This window comes from Chamaea fasciata, unplaced genomic scaffold (assembly GCF_029207755.1).
Source record: "Chamaea fasciata isolate MVZ Bird 193981 ecotype frontalis unplaced genomic scaffold, bChaFas1.0.hap1 SCAF_26, whole genome shotgun sequence".
NCBI classification, from domain to species: Eukaryota; Metazoa; Chordata; class Aves; order Passeriformes; family Sylviidae; genus Chamaea; species Chamaea fasciata.
In genome coordinates this window covers 2,011,582-2,033,823 of record NW_027094111.1, presented here as the reverse complement: position 1 = coordinate 2,033,823, position 22,242 = coordinate 2,011,582, and the positions used below count along the sequence as shown (strand labels likewise).

Genomic DNA, 22,242 nt, shown 5'->3' with positions numbered 1-22,242 from the left:
CAGGGTGTTTATGGCTGGGTTTATCCCTCAGCCCTGCTCGCTCCGGCCACGAGGAGCAGACCCACGAACCATCATCCCACCCTGAGCTTCTCCTGATGTTCCAGCTGGGGAACGAGGCAGGAAAAGAGCTGCAGGTGCTGGGAATCCGCGTTTCCCCGCTGGATCCAGCGCCTGCGGTGGGATGGGTGGGAGGGCGGAGCTGATCCCCACACCCATCCCTGTTTTTCGCGGCTGAGAATTCCAGGGGCGGGCAAGGGAGGGTGTGAAGCGGTGACGATCCAGGAGCGCTGCCAGGAGCTGCAGCGGGAGCAGCCGCAGGCTCTGGATGAGCCCCTGGATTGGAGGGGAGAGCTCGGCGTGGGCCGATCCCGGCGTGTTTGCAACCAAATCCCAAATCCCGGCCCGCCCGCTTCGGGCTCCGGGAATGTTTGTCACATTCGGGGCCTTGGAGCCTTCCCGGGGAATCGGGGACAAATGTGGGGCTGAAGGCAGCGGGGGAGAGAGCACACGGGTGGAGAGATGGGAACGTGGAAAAATGTGGAATGTGGAGAGATGGGAATGTGGAAAAATTGGAATGTGGGGAGATGGGAATGTGGAAAAATGGGGAATGTAGAAAAATGGGAATGTGGAGAGATGGGAACATGGGGAGATGGGAAGGTGGGGAGATGGGAATGCTGTGGTTCCACCTCACCTTGGCTTCCCCTGTCACCTCGTGTCCCCACTGTCACATTTGTCCCCTCACCTCTGTGAGTCAGGGGCTGGGGGAACATGGGTAAATCAATCCCACGAAGGGATTTTTTTCGGCCATTTCCGGGCCCAGCAAGGAGCAGGGGTGACCCTTTGGAGAACCTCTGGCTCATCCCTCTTCCCATCAGGCCGGTGCCACCGCGCCCGTGACAAAGGGACAGAGGCCGGGGAGCAGCCAGGAATGGCAGGGTCGGGAATGCTCCCCTGTGATCCCCTCCCCCGGCTGATGGATCGGCTGTCTGCCTGCAATCCCCGGCCGTCACTCAGCCTCTAATCCGCAGCCCCGGCGCATTCTCCTCGCTGACAAGGAGCTGACACGGTTCTCATGGCACTTAATCAGCTCTTTAAATTTAATGCCCCGATCGGCGGCATCTGCGGCGGCCACTCCGCCCCGGCCGGGCCCTGGAGGGCAGGAGAGGGGAAATCCCTCGCCGGAATTTCAAGGATGGAATTCTTCGCAGCAGCCAGAAGCTCCCAAAAAACCAAACAAACAAAACAAAAAAAATATCCCAGCTCGGCTCGTTTCCTCTCCTTCCATGGGAAGAGCCCAGAGATCTTCGGGATGTGGTGGCCTCGGGGCTGCCCCACATGATCCAGTTGTGGATTTTCCAAACTCCTGGATGCCCAGGAATTCCCCCAGGGGCACTGGGATCCTGCAGTGGAGCAAATCCCGTGGTGACACCGGGTCACAGCCACTGTGGAGGTGACAGCGAGGTGACACGGCCAGGGATGAGGGCAGGGCAGGGAGGTTTGCTGGGATGAGGGAGGGGAGCATCGGGAATGGGGACGGCAGGGACAGCAGGGACAGGGGACATCCGGACACCTCCTGGCAGCCAAAAGCAAGCCCTGAGGGAAGATGGGGGTGATGGGATTCATTCCATCCCAAAAAACCATGGAAAACCACGGGAATGAAGAGCCATGGGAGGCTTTGGGGGGTGAGCACAGAAGATGGGGTGAGGACAGGGAATGGAATGGGCACTGGGATAACAATGAGGACAGGGAATGGGATGAGGGTGGGAATGGGCACAGGGAATGGGAATGGGCACAGGGAATGGGCACTGGGATAACAATGAGGACAGGGAATGGGATGAGGGTGGGAATGGGCACAGGGAATGGGAATGGGCACAAGGAATGGGCACTGGGATATCAATGAGGACAGGGAATGGGATGAGCACAGAGAATGGGGATGGACACCGGGATGAGGATGATCGCAGGGACGCAGACAAGGCCGGAGCAGCTCCCCGGAGATCTGGGAGCGGCTGGAATGCGGCCAGGGGCTCCCGCCATGCCCAGCCCAGTGTATCCATGCGGAGCGCTCAGGGCTGAAGCCGGCGGGGTGGCACCTCCTGGCCCCCTGGCTGAGCTGGGATTTCTCCCTCCTCAGCACCACCCCGGGGGCCAAATCCTCCCTGACCCCGGGCTGGCACCTCCCTGCTGCCGCCAGCTCCGCTCTCCACGCCGCAGAGATCCGGGGAATCGGGGGACAGGAGCGATTTCTCTCCCTTCGCCTTTCTTTGTGCTCCTATGCTAAGGACAACAACGGGGATTAAACGTCTCCCGAGCAGCACAACAAAGGCCTCTGTGAGAGGAGATCAGCGTGACCGAGCTGGAGGCAGGATAAAAAAATCCCTGGAGCAGGAGCGGGGGTGAGGAACAGCGGGGTGGAGGGCACCCAAAACCTGGGGTGATTTGATGGGGGCTCATCAAAACCCCTCATCCAAGGAGGGGGGAAATCCTTGGGAATAAACCCTCGGAGGCCTGGGCCGGCTGGATGCGGATGGGAATGGTGCCGGGGCACAGGGCCGGGCAGTGGAGCAGCCCCCCCGGGCCCCCCTGCGCCCGCCCCGGCCCTCACATGCCGCGCTCCGTGCGGGAAGGAGGGCGATGGCCTGGGATGCTCCGGCCTGCCCTACATTCCTCCTAAATATAGCAGCCAGGTGCTGCCACTTCACCCGGCTCGGCAAGGGCCGGGTGGTCCCGCCTGGGAGGCTGGGATGATCCTGGATAAATCCTGGAATGATCCTGGAATGCTGAGCCCGGCGCTCCCGCCGTCCTCATCCTCGTGTCACCTCTCCCGCTCTGCCTGTGACAGGCGGTGCCAAGGGGCTGGTGGCACCCTGGGGACACAGCCAGACATCCAGATGGACCCACTTCTTGTGGTTTTTTTTTTTTTTTTTCTTCCTTCTCAACACAAGGAGTCATCCCAAAAATAGCCGGGAACAGCTTCCCGTGCCCTGGCACAGGAGGAGGGGAGGGGAGGCAGCTCTCACCTCCTGCTTCCCAAAATTCCAGGGAATGCGGAGTGCCAGGGCTGGGGAAAAGGGGAGAAGGGTCATGCCCGGCTCAGTGTGTCCCCAGGTGCCTCCTGTCTGTCCCTGGTGAGGGATGGAGCATGGCTGGGTGCTGCAGAGGATTCCCGGCTGGATTTTGGGATTTTTCCTGTCTGTCCCTGGCGAGGGATGGAGCGTGGCTGGGTGCTGCAGAGGATTCCTGGCCGGACTTTGGGATTTTTTTCCACCTGCAGTTCCTCATTTGCTGCCCCTGGTGCCCGGGCTGGTTCCTTCCTGCTCCTTGCTGGCTTTGCTCAGAGCTCTGCCCCTCCAGGTCTGGTGGTCCCAGTACAATCCCCCTGCCCTGTGCTGGATGCCAGCTCCCATCACTGCTGCCATCCCGGATTTCAGCTCATCCTTTCCAAACCCCGCAGAGAACAGAGCCTGGCTGGGCTCTGGGCCACCCCAGTCCCCCAGGGGCTCACAGGCCCCATCCCGGGGCAGTGGGATTTGACTCCCCCATCCCAATTTTGCACCTCCTGCAGGAATCCCAATTCCCCACCAGCCCTTCCCTTCCCAGGTTCACGGAACAGCAGGAAATTCTGGAATTTCGCCTGGAATTCGGAGGTGAAACCTCTGAGGAAGCTGCCAGGGCAGGATCGGGGCTCCTCCGGGTGCCAACACGCACGTCGGGCACAGCGCGGGGCCGGGATCGCTTGGGTGGCCATGCGGGGATAATCGGGCACTTGTGCGTGAGCCCGGGCGCCGCTCATGCGGAAACGCTCGGGTGCTCAGCCCAGGCCCGGCCCCTCCTGCCCTGCCCAGGGCGGCCGGATCAGCTCCCGGGAGCTGGGAACGGGATCGCTGCCCGGAGGGGACCGATGTCACTGTCACCGCCGCTGTCAGCCCTTCCTCCCTGCCAGCTCTTCCTCCTTCTCAGCCTTTCCTCCTTCCAGCCTTTCCTCCCTGAGCTTTTTCCTCCCTTCCAGCCTTTCCTCCCTGCCAGTCTTTCCCTCCCTTTCAGTCCCTCCTCTCAGCCTTTGCTCCTTGTCAGTCTTTCCTCCTCTCCAGTCTTTTCCTCCTTCCAGCTCTTCCTCCCTTCCAGCTTTTCCTCCTTGTCAGCATTTGCTCCCTCAGCCTTTCCTCCCTGTCAGTGCTTCCTCCTTTCCATCCTTTCCTCCTTTCCATCCCTTCCTCCTTTCCATCCTTTCCTCCTTTCCATCCTTTCCTCCTTTCCATCCTTTCCATCCTTTCCTCCTTTCCATCCTTTCCTCCTTTCCATCCTTTCCATCCTTTCCTCCTTTCCATCCTTTCCATCTTTTCCAGCCTTTCCTCCCTCCCAGCCCTTCCTGTCAAGCCTTTGCTCCTTGTCAATCCTCCCTCCTTGTCAGCCTTTGCTCCCTGACACTCTTTCCTCCCTCCCATCCCTTGTCCCTGTCGCTTCTCCCTCCCTGTCAGCCTTTCCTCCCTCAGCTTTTCCTCTTTTCCAGCTTTTCCTCCCTCCTGCCCTCGCTGCCCTTTTGATCTCCTCGTTCTCACCTCTGCCTCACCCTTCTCACCCTCCGGGCCACCAGCTCGGGCTGTCCTTGGCCTCATTGTCCCCTGGCTGTCCCCTAGGACTCCCCCATGGCCTGGGGACAGCCCTGGTCACTCCCGTCCCCCCTCCCAACTCTCCAAAAACCCTCTTCCCTGGAGCCAGGGTCCTGCCCCACCTCCCACGGGGCATCCCCTCGGACACCCCCTCAGCACCTTCCCTGCTCCTCTCCCTCCCCTCCCTGTGGGTTTTTTTTCCCTCTTTTTCCCCCTTTTCCCCTCCTTTTCCTCGGTTTTTTCACCGCGGGGGCGCTGATCCCTCTGAGGCACCGCAGCTGCGGCCGCCGAATGAAAGGCGGCTCTTGGAAAAGCTCCCGAGGAGCTCGGGCGGAAAGCTGATGTTCACCTTGAAAAAGCCATTTGCTGAAGGCCGCCGAGAGGCGATCCCCGCTCCAGTCGAAAGCTGCTCGGGTAATGGATGTGCGGACAAAAGCGCCGGCTCGGCAGCGCGGGATGGAGAGGTCCCGAGCCCTCCCCGCTCCCTGCGGGCGCTGCCAGGACCCCAGTGTCCCCTCCCTGGCTCTGGTGGCACTGCCAGGACCCCAGTGTCCCCTCCCCGGCCCTGGTGGCACTGCCAGGACCCCAGTGTCCCCTCCCCGGCCCTGGTGGCACTGCCAGGGCACCCAGCTGGCAGCAATGTCCCCTCCCCGGGCAGGGATGTGTCCCCCTGGTCATCCTCCTCTGCCTCGTGGGATGTCATTTGCCGCCCCCGTGTCACATCCCATAATATCCCCACAGCTCATCCCTCATCCCACCCCATCTCATCCCAAAACCCGCCCCCATCACATCCCCCCTTCGGATCCCATCCCATGACATTCCCCTTTTCATCCCCTTTTTTTATTCCCCCATCCCACCCCATCCCATTCCCACATTTCCCCCATCCCGTCTCCATCACACCCACTCATTTTCCCCCGTCCCATTCCATTCTCCCTTTTTATCCCCTTTTATCCCCTTTTTTTTTATCCCTCCCCCAGCCCATTCCCACATATTTCCCCCATCCCATCCTCCCTTTTTATCCCCTTTTTTTATCCCCCATCTTCCCCTGAATTCCGGACGTTTTTCCCAACCCCAGGGAATCCCTGGCCTTCACCATCATCCCGGGAATGCCCGACCATTCCCCTGGAATTTTCTCAGCCCATCAAGGCTTTGTCCCAGCCCCGCTGATGTCCCCGGAGAACCCCCGGGAGCAATTCCCACCCTTTTTTCTCCCCTGGAATGACTTGGCATTCTGAACGTGACAACAACACAGAGGCCTTTTAAACAAAAAAAATAGGAAACAACCCATAAATCCCAATATTTCACAACACAATCGCCTTTTTTTCCCACCCCTCTCAAACCTCATAAATATGCATTTTCCCATTTTCACTTCCTACAAATCTATTATTGGGGTTTTTTGGGTTGTTTGGGTTTTTTTTGGTTTTTTTTTTGCCGGCTGCGGGAGGCCGCGGTTGGCATTGGGAGCGCGTAATTTATCATTAAAATGTAATTTATAAGGCCGGGAGTGGAGGCGTAATGAAGTCGGGATGAGGTGATGGATGGCCGGGAAGCATGTGTTTAAAGGGGGATCGTGTTTACATCCTTGTAGGTCCGCGCCGAGAAGGGAATTGGGACGGCTGGGGAATAATTGCCGGCGTGTAGGGAGCGATTGCGGGCTCCTGCCGCCTCCCGGCCCCCGGGAGAGCGCCTGGAAGAGCTGAGGGAAAGGCTGGAATTACTGGGGAGGGGTTTGTAGGGGTTTTTTGTAGGTTGTGGGTTTGTGGGGAAGGGAGGGCAAGCAGGGGAGGGTGAGGATTCGGGGAGGGGACAAGATTCAGGGGAAGGAGAGCAACCAAGGAAAAGTGAGGATCCAGGGAAGGAAGAAGATCCAGGGAAGGGTGAGGATCCAGGGAAAGCTGAGACCCGGCAGAAGGGAGAGGATCCAGGGAAAGATGAGGATCCAGAGAAGGATGAGGATCCAGGGAAGATGAAGAACCAGGGAAAGTGAGAGCACAGACGGAAAGATGAGAAGGAAATCACGGAAGGGTGAGGATCCAAGGGAGGGAGAGAATCCAGGGAAAGCTGAGCACCCAGGGAAGGGAGAGGATCCAGGGAAAGGAGAGGTTCCAGGGAAGGGTGAGAATTCACGGAGGAGAGAGAAGCCAGGGAAATCTGAGACCCCACGGAAGGGTGAGAATCCAGGCAAGAGAGAATCCAGGGAAAGCTGAGCACCCTGGGAATGTTGGGGATCCAGGGGAGGATGAGGATCCAGGGAAGAGACCACCCACGAAAGGAACAACCTCCAAGGGAGAGAATCCAGAGAAGGGAAAGTAGCCTGGAAAAGGTGAGAATCCAGGAAAAAGAGAGAATCCAGGGAAGAGAGAGAATCCAGAGAAGGCTGAGCACCAAGGGAAGGGGAGAATCCAGGGAAAAGAGAACACCCAGGGAAGGGAAAGTAGCCCAGAAAAGGTGTGAGCAGCCAGGAAAGGAGAAGCATTCCTGGAAGAGGGAACATCCAGGCTGTGCCTCCACCAGGAAGGAGGGTGCTGAAAGCAGAAATTCGGGAATTCCGTAGGGAATTCCCGCTGGAACAGTTTCGCCGGGGAATGCTCAGGGTGCGATTTTTGGGGTTGGCTGTGCTCCATAATCCTCGTGGTTCCCTTCCAAGCAGGAATATCCCCCGGGGTATTCCTCCCTGCAGGGCCGGGGCATCCCCCGGGCGCTGCCTTGGGGTGGAATTCCAGGCGCTGCTGCTCCAGCTCTCCCTCTGGAGCCTTGGGAATCCCGCCGGGATGCTGGCGTCGTTCCTGAGCCCAAATCCGGCCCATTGTTTCCCATCCAGTCTGCCTTCAAATTGCTCCGAAATAACACAGTTTATCTCTGGCTGATTGAGCCGAGGAATTTTGCAATTACCGGCAAACAAGGACATTCAGCAGCCCGTGTTATTTGCATTTTTAAGGACCGAGGATTTTTTTTTTTTATTTCTTTTTATTTTTTTTTTTTTTTTATCCTCTCTCCCTCTCCACTGGGATTTTAGCTCATGATGTTTCGGGTTGGAGCTGGAGGATTTCAAACATTTGTCTGAGCCCCGGCGTGGCTGCTCTCCCTCGCACCCCAAAACTCCCACCCCTGAGTCCTCGGGCAGCCGGAGGAACAAATTTAACCCCAATTCCTCCCTTTTTTTGGCTGTTTCATCCCCTTTTTCCACCTCCAGACTGCATCCAGGAGGGAAGAGCTCAGCCCCGGAGCTGGAACCGGTCCCAGTTTCCCTCTCGGCGCCTCCACGTGCACTCAGGCACGGGGTCAGCGGCCGCGTTCCGGCTTTTATTCCATTTTTTTTTTCTTTATTCCCTTTTTTTTTTTTATCCCTCCCGCCCGGCTGTTCCATTAGGCCGGGCTGACTCCTCCAGGCCCCTTTTTTTTTCTGCTCTAATTCCCCTCCAGCCCCGCAGCCCTCATTGATCACCTTGTCAAAAAAAAAAAAAAGAAACCAACCAAAAAAAAAAAAAAAAAACTTCCTCGGAGCTGAGGCTGAGGAAGAGGAGCTGGAGAGGAGCTGGAGAGGTTTAATTACTCCCCGCCATCGCTGCCGGGGGTCCCAGAGCTGTATAAATGATTAATTACAGCCCGGCTGCGTGCGGGGAGCACGAGACGCCGTTAATGCACTCGCCGAGTGCATCTTCCTCGGCTGAAAATACCTGCCCGGAGCCCGCGGGGGAAAAAGCCTCGGGAAAAAAGCCTCGATCCAGAAGTTTTTCGGGAGTTTGGGAAGCTCCCGGACGGCCCAGATCCCCTGGGGTGTTGGTTCTCCCGTGAGGAATTCATTTGGATCAGAGGAATCTTTTCTCTCCCGATTCTCAGGGATTTCTCCCATCCCGGATTGGGGGAAAAGGGGGAGAATTCTGGGATTTTTTTTTGGGACAGGGCCTGCCCAAAGCGGTGTTTGGGGTTGTCAGCCGCTGGTGCCCGAGTGGGTCCCAGTGGGGATCAGGGAAAGGATGCTCCTGATCCTTCTGGTGCCAGGGAGGGGTTGGTGACAGTCCCTTTGTCACCTGGGATTCTGTCCTGGGCCCTCACCCCCTGTCCCCAACGTGCCACGAGTCCTCAGCGCCTCCCAAAGCCGCGGCCAACCTTTTATCCCCTTTATTTCCATTTTCCCCCTTTATTTCCATTTGATCCTCTTCATTTCCATTTTTTATCTCGATTTTATCGGGTCGGGTCTGTCCCCAAGGGCGATTAATTCCCGGCGGGGGCACAGCGGAGGTGAGGGAGGGACGGCACCCGGCAGAAGGGACAAAGGGCTCGGTGTCACCTCCTGCTGCCGACCCCCTGATGCCTCGAGTTTTATCTTCGGTGTATTCCAGGTTCTGTGGTGCCCAGGGGTGCGGCTCTGAGCTCACAGTCAGTGTCACTCAGCTCTGCACACAGCAGGGACACAAAACAAATCCTTCTCCTGCTGCACACCAAGGACAACACTCAGCCCAAAAGCACAAACGAGGGTGGGCTGGAGGGAGGAACAAGGATGGGACCTCACAGCCTGGAGCTGGAATTGGACAATTCAACCCCAATGTGCAAATGGACCAAAACTTATAAAAGTGTGAGACCTGGTGACCGTTTGTCCATTTTGTGCCCATTTTGGGTCCACCCTGGGTGCAGCCCTGGCCAGGCTCCTGTCCTGCCCAAGGTGTGTCCTAAAGGCCTTTCAATAAATCTCTCCTTTATTCTCAGCTCTGCCCAGTCTCTGTCCCAGCCCAGCCTTCCCTGAGCACCAGAACCACCCGAATTTTCCTTCCCAGGGCGTCTCTCCCTCCCTCAAAGCTGCTCCAGCACCTCCTGCAAATCCCAGCTCTCCACGAGCCTCTGCTGGAAGTCCTCGATCCCACGGATCCGTGTTGTCATGGAAGAAGGACCTAATTAAAAAAGCAAACGAGGACGATGACATCGTAAAATCGTTCAATTAACTTGATCTCATTAGCGTTCCTATTCCAGGGGGAACTTTGGGGCTTCTTTTTTTTTTTTTTTTTTAATTTTATCTTACTCATTTTACTTATTTCATTTTTTCTTTTACTTCTCTTAAATTTTATTTAAGCCATATTTATTTTTACTTAAGTTTTATTTTACTTCTTTTACATTTTATCGAAGCAAAAAAAATTTTTTTACTTAAATTTTATTTTACTTCTTTTAAATTTTATTTAAGCGAAAACTTTATTAACTTAAATTTTATTTTACTGCCTTGAAATTTTATTGAAGCCGAATTTATTTTACTTCCATTTTTATTTGAGTTTGGAACTGAGAGTGGATGGTTACGAGGAAAGGGGGTGATGGAAGGGGGAAAATGGGATCTAATTAAAGATCCACCTCCTGCCCCAGGTGTGGTGACACCGCTGTCCCCACACCTGGCAGCTGGCGGCGGCAGCGAGGGGAAAACAAAAGGCGCCGCCGCGTTTTGATCCAATTAACCGTAATTTATTTCATGCTCATCAGCGCTTCCCCGCCGAGGGGAAATCGCGGGTTGGGGTTTTTTTTCGCCGGGAATGTGCGAGAGCTCCGCTGGGAGATCCCGGCAGGAAACTTTTCCCTTTTCCCAGCCTCCATCCCCCCAGGGATGCAGGAATCTCCCGGTTTTATCCGAGGTTTTAATCGGGTTTTATTTGAACCCTCGGAGGTTCACGCCCCGCCAGCAAAGGTGCTGCGGGCAGCTTTTAAATCCTGCGCTTTTTCGGGGGGTAAAAGACGGGAAAATGAGGATTTTTCCTGTGCTTTTTGGGGGGAATAAAATTGAGGATTTTTCCTCTGCTTTTCAGGGAAATAAAACTGGGGATTTTCCCTCCAATTTTCAGGGAATAAAACTGGGGAGAGTGGGGATTTTTTTTTTTCCCTCCGAATTTTGGGGAATAAAACTGGGGGAAATGGGGATTTTTTTTTTTCCTCTTCGGTGAGAATTGTCCCTTCTCCATCTCCACCTGGAGAGGGCAAACCCGGCCTGGGGGGAGCCGGGGGATGGATTTTTCCCTGGGGATCAATTAAAAATGAACCCCCGGAGGCGACATTCAGGTGCCTTTTCCCTCCGTCCCCCTCGCAGGGTGAGCAGATGTTGTTTTCCTCCTGGAGGTTTGGAATTTACGGCCGCGCCCTCCCTGCGAGGGAAGAGGAGCGGGATGAAGGTCAGGAGGAGAATCGGGGCTGTCCCCAAGGAATCGTCGGGATCCATCCCCGGGGGGTTCAGCAGCCACGGAAATTGGGGTGAAGCCTCAGGGCTGGGCTGATCCTGGGGGTCTGACAGGCCCAGAGCAGCTTCCAGCCCCAAATCCCGCCGGGATCAGAGAGCAGAGTGGGACTGGGGGAGTTGTGGGGCTGGTGGGAGTCCTTGGCACCGATTCTGGCTGGATTTGGGGTTGGATGCTGATCTCGGGGGTCTGACTGAGGCCAGGAGCAACTTCCAACCCCGAATCCTGCCAGGGATGCCCATCAGCCCCACAACTTCCCCTGTCCCTTCCTGGCTTCTCCCTGGTCGATCCTGGTGGGATTTGGGACTGGAAGCTGATCCCGGGGGTTTGACTGAGGTCAGGAGCAGCTTCCAATCCCAAATCCCGCCGGGATCAACCAGGGAGGAAGAGGGGAAGTTGTGGGGTTGATGGACATCCCTGGCCGATCCTGGTGGGATTTGGGACTGGATGCTGATCCTGGGGGTCTGACAGGCCCAGAGCAGCTTCCAGCCCCAAATCCTGCCGGGATTAGAGGCCAGAGTGGGACTGGGGGAGCTGTGGGGCTGATGGGCATCCCTGGATGATCCCGGTGGGATTTGGGGCTGGAAGCTGCTCCTGGGGCTCAGTCAGACCCTGAGATCAGCGTCCAGCCCCAAATCCTGCCGGGATCAGCTGGGGAGAAGCCAGAGTGGGATTGGGGGAGTTGTGGGGCTGATGGGCATCCCTGGATGATCCCGGTGGGATTTGGGGCTGGAAGCTCCAGTCAGACCCGCCGGGATCAGCTTCCAGCCCCAAATCCCGCCGGGATCAGAGTCCAGAGTGGGATTGGGGGAGTTGTGGGGCTGATGGGCATCCCTGGATGATCCCGGTGGGATTTGGGGCTGGAAGCTCCAGTCAGACCCGCCGGGATCAGCTTCCAGCCCCAAATCCGGCCGGGATCAGGCAGGAAGGGGCCGGGGAAGCCGTGGGGCCGTTGGGCACGGCCGGCTCCACGTCCGCCCCCAGGGAACGGGGATTTCAGGAAGTGTTGGATCCCTTTGATGCAGGAGAGGCTCCGGAACGCTTTCATGCGGAAAATGATGCGAAGGAAGGGAGGAAAAGGGAAAACCTCCTCTGTCTGCACTGCTCGGGGCTGTGCAGGGCTCCCCGAAATCCCCCCCTGGGCCACTCAATCCCAGATTTCCTGATGGAAAGGGATCCCAAAGGATGGGGCATCCTGCATTCCGGCACCCTGGCCACACTCAGGGGGCAGCAGGGGTGAGGGAAAAACATCTCAACCACCCGGGGACCCCCCCAAAAATCCCCTTGTGCTCTCCTCAGCCCAGGCAGCTGCGGCTTGGAGAGACCCCCTTTGTCCCCCAAACCCCCCAAAAACTCCTCAAAACCTTCCAAACCCCCTCAATCCCCCCCCAAATCCTCCCCAAAACACCCTTGTCCTCTCTTCAGTCCAGGCAGCTGCAGCACCAAAAAAAGCCCCTTTCTCCCCAACCCCCTCCCCCCAAAAAATCCCAATCCCCCCCAAAACACCCCAAAATTCCCCCAAACCCCTCTTGCCATCTCCTCAGTCCAGGCAGCTGCAGCACCGAGACCCCTTTTCACCCCAAAAACCCCCCAAAACCCCCCAAAAAACCCCAAAAAAACCCCCAAAAAACCCCCAAAACCCCCCAAAAACACCCCCAAAACCCCCAAAAAACCCCAAAAAACCCCCCTAAAAACCCCAAAAAACCCCCCAAAAAACCCCATTCCCCACCCGCCTCCTCCTTCCATCTTCCCCCGGGGCTGAACTTCTCTTCCTCCTAATCAAGGCCCGCTATTAATGAGGCATCAAATTCCCCCTGATTAAAAGAACCTTTCGCAGCAGCTCCGGCTGCATCACCAGGGTGAGGGGCACCCACGGGGGGGGGATTTTTGGGGGTTTTTTTTTGGGGGGGAAAAGGGTTTATTGAGGGATTGATGGCTCCACTCGCCGAATCTTCCCGGCCCAGATTTAATTAAGGGATCGACAAAAAAAAAAAAAAATCACCCCAAAATTTGTGGGCAGCAGGGATGGAGCCGTCACCACCTTTAGGGGAAAAGATCTTTTCCTTTTTTTGGGTTTTTTGGGTTGTTTGTTTTTTAAATGCCGCCGCCTCAGAGGCGACAAGAGGATGTCACCACCCGTCCCTTTAGGGAAAAAAAAACCCCAAACCATATTTATTTTTAAAAAAAAACCCGAGTTTTTGGTTGGTTTTTTTTAGAGTTTCCAGTGATAAACGCCGCAGCAAAGGCGGATCAAAGGCGCTGGGAAGCCGGCAGCGGGCGGGAATTGCTCCCGGAGACATTCCAGAGGGGGAATTTTGGGATGTAGGGAAAGGATTGAGGGGTCACAGCCGCTCCAAAAACCCAGCGGGAGCAGCAGAGGGGTGAGGCCGGGTCCACACCTCAGGAAAGGTGGGATTGGTTGGGGTTTTTTTGGGAAGAGGCTCGGGAAGGAGGTTGAATCCCAAATGTTGGGTTTTTGGGGTTGTTTTCTCTCTCTTTTTTTTTGGGGGGGGCTGTGCAGGGCCGCCCAAAATCCTCCCCTGGGCCCCGTTATCCCAAATCTCCCGGTGGAAAGGGATCCCGAAGGGTGGGGCCTGAATGCTGTCATCCTGGGGACTGCAGGGGTGAGGGAAGAACCCCGAAATCCCAAATTTCCAGCGCCATTCCCTTCGTTTCCTGCGGGATTCTGGCTCTGGTTGTTCCACGGGGCTGGAGAATTCCCAGGAATGTGGGAATTCCCGGGAATGTGGTAATCCCCCAACCCCACAGAGCAGCTGCCATCCACAAATTCAACCCCAAATCCCAAATTTTCCCCCTGAATCCCATCCCAAAACAACACACAATTCCCAGGAATGTGGCAATTCCCAGGAATGTGACAATCCCTGACCCCAGAGAACCGCTGCAAGCCACAAACCCAACCCCAAATCCCAAATTTTTTCCCCCAAATCCCAATTTTTTCCCCCCAAATCCTTTTCCCTGTGGAGAATCTCCTCTCCCTCGTGCGGGGAAAAAAAGGATTTGGGATAATCCAGGGCATAAAAAAAGAAGGAGAAGCTGGAGAGGGAAAGCTGGGGGCCGGGATGAATGGGTTTTATCTCCGTTAAACACCAGGGCCCGGCAGGCGGGAATTCTCATTTCCAGCTGAAATTTTTTCTCCCCTCATTTTTCAAGGAGGGAAAATCCGGAGGAAAAATCGCCCCGGCCTCGATTGATATAAATCGAGCCTCGTTTGGTTAAAACTAATTCTAATTTATCTCTTCCCTCCCCGCCGGGTTTTCCTTGGCAGAAATCCCGTTTTTTCTGGGGAAATCGGGAAATGGTGCCCCCGGGTTGGGGCATCCCCTGGATTTTGGGATCAGGAGATTCAGGACTTTTCTTTTGAATTTGTTTTTTTTTCCAGGCCCCTCGTGGATCATCGCCCTGCAGGCAGCAGAGAGGAGGTGGTGAAATGTAAGGGGAAAAGGGGAGAAAAAAATTAAAATATTCCAGGCTGGGAGGCACAAAAGGTCTGGGAAAAGCAGGGAAAAAATATTTTATTAATTAAGAAATATTGAAATATTTTTTATTATTTACTATTATTTATATGCTACTTTATTTTATTAATTAAGAAATATTTAATTTTTTTATTTTCAATTATGTATTCTTATTATTTATTCCTATTTAAATGTTCGTTTATTTTTTAATTAGTAAATATTTAAATTTATTACTTTATTATTAAAATGCTTGATCATTTTGTTAATTAATTAACATTTAATTTTTTAAAAAAACCCTTTTTATTATTTAAATATTTATTTGTTTTGTAAATTAAGGAATCTTTAAATATTTATTTCTTGTCCAGCCTGGCATGAGGAGGGGGGAACTGGAACATCCCGGGTTTATTTCAACCCCAAAAAATCCCCCCAAAAATATTCAATTTCCTGGCAAATCAGAGCAGTGCAGGAATCAGATGGATTTAAAAAATAATAATAAATAAACGAGCTGGGAAATGAATATTTTCAAATTTTTTTTCAGCTTTCCAGAAATATATATCTTTAAAAAAATAAATAAATAAAAAAATTGGCCAGGCTTGGGAGAGACGGTTTGGCTTTGAGCTTCTTTTTTTTTTTTTTTTTTTTTTTGGAGTTTTTATTCTTTTTATTCCTTTTATTCTCTTTTCATTTGCTGCGCCAGCAGCGAGTGCTGCCGGTGCCCTGCTAATAATATTCCATTGTAACACTTGAAAACGTTATTTTTATATTTTATATATATATTTTTTTTAAGTTTTCCTGCTCAAAACCTGCGAGGGAAAAGCTCCTGCTGCATATTCAGAGATCTCCGCTCTGCCTTTTTTGGGGTTTTTTTGGAGGGGGGAAGTTGGTGATGGAACAGATGGATTAATGATAATAATAATTTATTAATTAAAAAAAAAGAACAAAACCGAGAAAAGGCCAAGTTTAAAGGAGCTGCTGGAAAATCCAAGCCCTGGGATGTAGATCCTGGAATGGGGGGGAAATGTTGGGAAATTTGGATTTGGGCTCTGAGATGAGGAAAAAATACTGGGAAATTGAGAATCCAGGCTGTGGAATGGGGAAAAATGGTGGGAAATTGGGATGTAGAACCTGGAATGAGGAAAAAATACTGGGGAATCGGGATGTAGAACCTGGATTTGGGAAAAATACTGGGAAATTGAGATCTAGGTCCTGGAACGAGGAAAAGTGCTGGGAATTTGGGATCCGGGGTCTGGGCTGGGGCCTTGTGCAACCACAAGGTTCTCCCTCCTCCTCCTCCTCCTGTTTCAAGGTCAATCCACAAAAAATAAACTCCTTTTTCTCCCAATTTCACACCGTTTTCCAGGCCGGGAAAACCCGGAGTTTGTCATTCCCATCCCTTCCCAAAGAGAAAATCCCAATTTCCCCCCGCGAGCCTCCCGCAGAGCCCAGAGCTCCCCCAGGAGCCGGCCCGGCGCTGCCAAACCAGCCCTGGGTGGAGTCTTATTTCCATGGAAAACATCCCAAAAAAAAAAAAAAAAAGGAGATGGAGCAGCTCGAGGATTTGGGAAAAGTCGTTCCTGTTGTGGCTCCCATGGAAAACATCCCAAAAAAAAAAGGAGATGGAGCAGCTCGAGGATTTGGGAAAAGTCGTTCCTGTTGTTGCTCCTGTTTATCCAGCGAGCTCTGGAACAGAAAAATCATCATTTAAATCACTTAAATCATTTAATATCTTAATAAATCCCATGGCTGAAGCAGCCGGAGTCACCCCAGGGTGGGATTTGGGGTTTTTTTTCCAGCTGGGAATGGGAGCAGAGCACGGCCGGGCACCCCGGAGGCGAGGGCAAGGAGAAGGGTCGGACCCGAAATCCCGCAAGGGTTTGGTTGGGGAGGCAGAAAAATATCCCAGAAACTCCCAGAAACTTGGAAAAAAATCAGAATTGTTTTAAAAACGGATGAACTGAATAATTCTAGATTGATTCGGTTGTTGAGTGTAATCTTTTTTTTTATTTATTTTTTTGGATTATGAAAGTTTTTTAGAGGAAAAAAGGGATTTAACAGCGGAGAATTCCCATCCCTGGAATTACCCAAGGAGCTTCATGTCCCTTCCCAAGGAATTCCAGGATTCCAGAGCTTGCCACCTCCTCATCCCTTCCCAAATCCTTTCCCTTCATCTTTAATTTAATTTCTCCCTCCCGTCGAGGGTGAACTCCCTCCGATCGCCTCCGAATTATTCACTTCCAACAAAGAGCGCCGAGAGGGATCCCAGGAATTTGTGTTTTCCTTCTTCCTGACGGATTTTTAACCGGCTCGGGGGCGTGGATTTGGGAACTCGAGGCAAAATGGGATTTTTATTTCTTTATTTTTTTCCCTCTTCCCTCGGCCGCCGCTGCCGGAGGTTTTAAATAAATCATCAGGATTGCGTCAATGGAGGTGAGCTCCGAGCGGCCGGAATCGCTGCTGGAAAAGTTGGGAGTGAGGGGGAATTGCCGGGCTGCGAAGGGTTAATGACGCCCCTCATTAACGGCCCCGCAGCGCCGGCGTTAATTAATGGGTTAATGCTGCTCGCTCGCCTCCAGCCCAGGGAAGTCACCCCCAAAATCCCGAATCCCGGCGCTGGGAGGTTGGGGTCACCTTCTGCAGTCACAGATCCTCGTGCCAGGACTCCAAACCTGCAAACTCCCCTGCCAGGACCCCAAACCTGCAAACTCCCCTGCCAGGACCCCAAACCTCCCTGCCAGGACCCCAAACCTGCAAACTCCCCTGCCAGGACCCCAAACCTCCCTGCCAGGACCCCAAACCTGCAAACTCCCCTGCCAGGACCCCAAACCTGCAAACTCCCCTGCCAGGACCCCAAACCTCCCTGCCAGGACCCCAAACCTGCAAACTCCCCTGCCAGGACCCCAAACCTCCCTGCCAGGACCCCAAATTCTCCTGCCACGCCCCCAAATCTGCAAACTCACCTGCCAGGACCCCAAACCCCCAAATTCCTCTGTCAGTACCCCAAAAACCCCTGCCAGGACCCCCAGATTCCCAACTCCCCCCCTTCCAGGACCCCCAAATCCCTGTGCCAGAGCCCCAAACCCTCCAAATCCCCCTGCCAGGACCCCAAATCCCCCATGCCAAGACCCTAAATCCCCCTGCCAGGACCCCAAAATCCCCAAATCCTTGTTCCAGGACCCCAAATCCCTGTGCTAGGATCCCCAAACCTCCAAATCCCCCTGCCAGAACCCCCAATCCCCCTGCCAGGACCCCAAACCTCCCTGGCAGAACCCCAAATCCCCCTGCCAGGACCCCAAATCCCCCTGCCAGGACCCCAAATTCCCCTGCCAGGACCCCAAATCCCCCTGCCAGGACCCCCAATCCCCCTGCCAGGACCCCAAACCTCCCTGCCAGAACCCCAAATTCCCCTGCCAGGACCCCCAATCCACCTGCCAGGACCCCAAATCCGCCTTCCAGGACCCGCAAACCCCCTCAGGGCTGCCCAGGGCGGGCTGGGTGATTGACAGCTGTCACTCAAAGCCGTCTCTTCCCGGCACATGAATATTCATGGGATGTTTTCCCCGCAGCTGCTGCTGCCGCACCCCCCTGTGGGTTCTCACCATTAACTATTCACGGAGCACCAGGAAAAATAAAAAAAATAAAATAAAACTGCGAAATTCCAGCGGGTTTGGAATCGGGAATCGGCTCCTCCGGGCCTGGGGAGGCCACCCCGATGCTCCAGGTGCAGAAAGTGCTGGAAAAGCCAGGAAAACCTGGATTTCTGCCTTCGTCTTCCCGCTTTTCCGGGGTGCTGGGGGCAGCCAGGGACACCGGGACACCCATGGGTGACCCCGGGCGGTCACTGCCGCCACCCGGGATGTCCACAGCCCTCGGCCCCTCTGGAATATCCATGGAATACCCCTGGAATATCCCGGAGCTCCAGCTGGCCCGGCCACAGGGGTGTGTCCCCGTCCCCCGTAGATCCCATTCCAGAGCCTGGAGCCCAATTTCCCAGCATTTTTTACCCTATTCCAAGATCCGGATCCCAAATTCCCAGAATTTTGCCCCATTCCAGAGCCTGGATCCCATCCTGAATCTCCAGGGTTTCATCCCTAACCCAGCCCCCATTCCGATCCCCCCCGGGGATCTATCCCAAATCCAGCCCCCATCCCGATCCCCCCGGGGATTTATCCCAAATCCAGCCCCCAGCCCGATCCCCAGGGGTTTATCCCAAACCCAGCCCCCATCCCGATCCCCCAGGGGTTTATCCCCAATCCAGCCCCCATCCCGATCCCCCAGGGGTTTATCCCAAATCCAGCCCCCAGCCCGATCCCCCAGGGGTTTATCCCCACCCCATCCCGAACCCTTCCCCCCACGTTTCCCATCCACACTGGAACATCCCAAAGGATGAATCCCTGCCGGCCCCGGGCCCCCCCACCCCGAGGGGGCGCAGAGCGCTTTGGAGGAGGAAGAGGAGGATGAGGAAGAGGAGGAATCACGCCGGCTCTTTCCCACGCTCCCTCCTCCCCGCTCACCTTTCCCGGCACGTTTTTTTGGGGGTTTTTTTTTTTGGATCCCGGAGAAGCCTCGGAGCGCCGCGATTCCCGGTTCCCTCCTCCCTCCTCCCTCCCGGCTCCTCTTAGTTTAAACACACGGACGCATGAAAAAATAAATGTTGCCGAGGAAAGACAGCGGCGGAGGGCTGGGAAGCAATTAGCATCCAAAAGAGGCGTAATTAGTGCTCAGAATGCGAGCGGCGGAGAAGAAATGAAAGCGGCGTTCGGATGCAATCAGGGTCGTGCCTGAATTACAAACCCTTAACTGAATCGCTAATTAAGCGCGGGGTGTGAATCACGGCTTATTAAGGGCTCGGCGCGGGCGCTGCCAGCGGGGACCGGGAGGGGACAGGGATGGGACAATGATGGGGACAAGGGGACAGTGATGGGGACAGGGGGACAATGATGGGGACGGGGACAGTGACGGGACAGTGACGGGACAGTGATGGGGACAGGGGGACAATGATGGGGACAGAGGGACAATGACGGGACAGAGGGATAATGGTGGGACAGAAGGACAATGATGGAGACAGAGGGACCGTGATGGGATGGAGGGACCACGAGGGGACAAGGGTCGGACAAAGGAATAGGATGGGATGGAGGGACAATGATGGGACAAGGGACTCTGGTGGGACAAGAGAATGCGCTGGGACAGAGGGACTGTGAGGAGTCTTTTCCCCGGGACTGTGAGGAGTTTTTCCCCGGGAATGTGAGGAGTCTTTTCCCGGGACGGTGAGGAGTCTTTTCCCGGGAATGTGAGGAGTCTTTTCCCGGGACGGTGAGGTTCCCAGCTCGGAGCAGGGATGAAAGGCAAAGAGAAAAGTCCTGGGCGATCAAAGGGAGCCTCATCTATTTTAATGCGGCTCCTCGGAGCATTCCAGAGGCTCTGGAAAAGGGAAGGGGCTTCCCGGAGATCAAAGCGCTGCGCGAGGAGCTGAGGGGGCTCGGAAGAGGGAGAGGAAGGAGGGGAGGAAGGCAGGGAGGGTTGGGAATATAAATAGGGAGCTGCGGATGGCAGGGATCCGTTTGGAGCTTCCCGATGCCTGGGGAGGAGCCGAGGGCGGGCAGAGCCACCCAGGAATGTCCCTGTGGCCAAACTCGGTGCCTTTCCCATCCTGCCATTCCCAAATCTGGGAGCAGAGGGCTGGGGACGGGCAGGGACACGGGGACATGTCCCCACTCGTCACTCTGGAAGGATCAAAGAGCCACGGGGATGATCCCGGGAAGGGAACAACCCAAACCCCTCCCTGTCCATCAGCTCATCCCACAAATCCCCCAAATCCCGGCTCCTAGGGGACACCAAAGGCAGGGGATGATCCCCAGGCCGGGATTTGTCCAGCAGGAAAAGAAAAAAAACATCCAGCGGGAACAGGATCAAAGCGGGAGAATCCGGGAGCAAATGAAGACGCGAGGAGCCGTCATCCCTCCCCGGAGCCCTCGGAGATGAAATCCTTTCTTCTTTTCTGAAGGATTTATGGAGTTTGGTTTGAAATCACCGAGGAAGATTCCCTGTTTGGATAAGCGTCTGCCTGGTGCTGGATTCACCTCCCGAGCTGGGAACGTCGGAATGAGGAACGGCAAACAGAGCGGGCAGGAGAAATGATCCCGCTGGTTCTCCAGGGCCGGGAATTCCGGGCTGAGGCCTGGCAGGGACCCCTTGGGAGGCAGGAAAATCCCAGGGACTGCTGGAGCCATCAAGATTCCTCGAGTTTTTGCCATTTTGGGGCTTTTTTTGTGGGATTTTTTTCTCCCAGAGGAGGGAAAACGGGAAGAATCCCAGCACTGCTGCAGGGCAGACACCTGGATCTTCCCGGCCGAGGATTGTCATGGAATAAAGCAATTCCCAGCTCGTGATCCCTCAGGCCTTTTCCCTGAAGGAATAATTGCTTTATTCCATGGCATTCCTGGGAGTGGCTCGGGATTGTCATGGAATAAAGCAATTCCCAGCTTGTTAACCCTCAGGCTTTTCCCGGGAATGGCTCGGAATTGTCATGGAATAAAGCAATTCCCAGCTCGTGATCCCTCAGGCCTTTTCCCGGGAATGGCTGGGCTCAATCCAGCAGGGAGGGAAAAGGAGTAAACATCCCCAGGGAAAAGGGGGAATGCTGGGGAGGGGTTGGGAAGTGCGGAAAAGGGGATGCCCCACACGGGGCTGCCGCTCCCAGTCCCCAGATCTGCTGTGTCCGTGCATGGGAATATCCCAGGGGACCTCCGGGAATTCCAGGGCTTCCTCATAGAATTTTGGGATGGTTTGGGTCGGAAAGGATCTCAAACCCCATCTCATTCCGTGGGCAGGGACGCTTCCCACCATCCCAGGGAGCTCCAAGGTGGCCTTGGGCAATTCCAGGGATGTGACAGCCACAGCTCCGCCGGGAATTCCATCCCAGCCCCTCCTCACCCTCACAGCCAGGAATTCCTTCCCCAAAATCCCCAAATCTCCCCTTTTCCCAGTTCAAAGCCATTCCCCGTGTCCTGGCCCTCCATCCTTTGTCCCCCAAATCCCTCTCCAGCTCTCCTTGGATCCTTCCCTTCTCCAGGTGAACATTCCCAGCCCTCCCAGCCTGGCTCCAGCAATTCCACATCCTCCTTTTTCCAGGGAGGAGCTGGCAGGACCCTCAAATTCCAGGCCTGTGCCCTTCATCCCTGGAATTTCCTCCTCCTCCTGCTCCACGATCGGCATTCCGCCCGCGGATCCCGCAATCAGCCGCTGCCTGCGGATCCTGGGGGGAAAAAAAAAAAAAAGTGAAATAAAAACGAATCCCGATTGCTGCCGGCGAGGCGCGGCGCCTTGTAACTGCGGCCCGTTAATTAGGGCGCTGTAATTAGATCCGACGCTCCCTGTAAATCCAATTACCTGGGATTAGAGCCGTGCCAGGGTGCCCGGAGTGGGATGCGGCCGTGCCAGGGCCCCTCCGCCTCTTCCTAAAACTTTATCCCGGTCCTTTTCTGGAGGGAAAAGCTGGGAAAGGCTCCAGCTCCTCATCACAGCCCCAAATTCCCCCAAAATCCTTCTCCTCATCTTCTTCCTGCTGAGCTTGGAAGGGTCTGCAGCTCCTTATCACAGCCTCAAAATCCTTCTCCCCCATCCTTTTTCTCCTGCCAGGATGAGGAAAGCTGGGAAAGCCTCCAGCTCCTTGTCACAGCCCCAAATTCCCCCAAAATCCTTCTCCCCATCCCCTTTTTCCTGCTGAGTTTTGGAGGGTCTCCAGCTCCTTCTCACAGCCCCAAATCCCTTCTCCCGTCCCAGGGAAGCTGCCTGAGCTGCCCAGATCCAGAAAGATTAAATAATATATATTTTAAAATAATTTTGAAAAGGGAAATATTGAACCTCGCGGAACAATCGTCCCCTTTGAATATCCACGGGTAAAACCTGTGATTGTTTCCCGAGGAGAACGGGGTGACCCCGGCTCTGTTTTTATGGAGT

General features: G+C 54.8%; 1 long non-coding RNA gene across 1 annotated transcript; it reads right to left on the bottom strand.

Annotated features, from left to right (window-relative positions):
* Window positions 1-16,279: 16,279 nt before the first annotated feature.
* On the bottom strand, window positions 16,280-19,016 carry LOC136301516 (uncharacterized). Its single transcript, XR_010723890.1, has 3 exons — window positions 18,798-19,016; window positions 17,883-18,016; window positions 16,280-16,740 (listed from the first exon to the last, which is right to left on the bottom strand). It is a non-coding gene; the product is annotated as an uncharacterized lncRNA (long non-coding RNA).
* Between the last annotated feature and the right edge of the window lie 3,226 nt (window positions 19,017-22,242).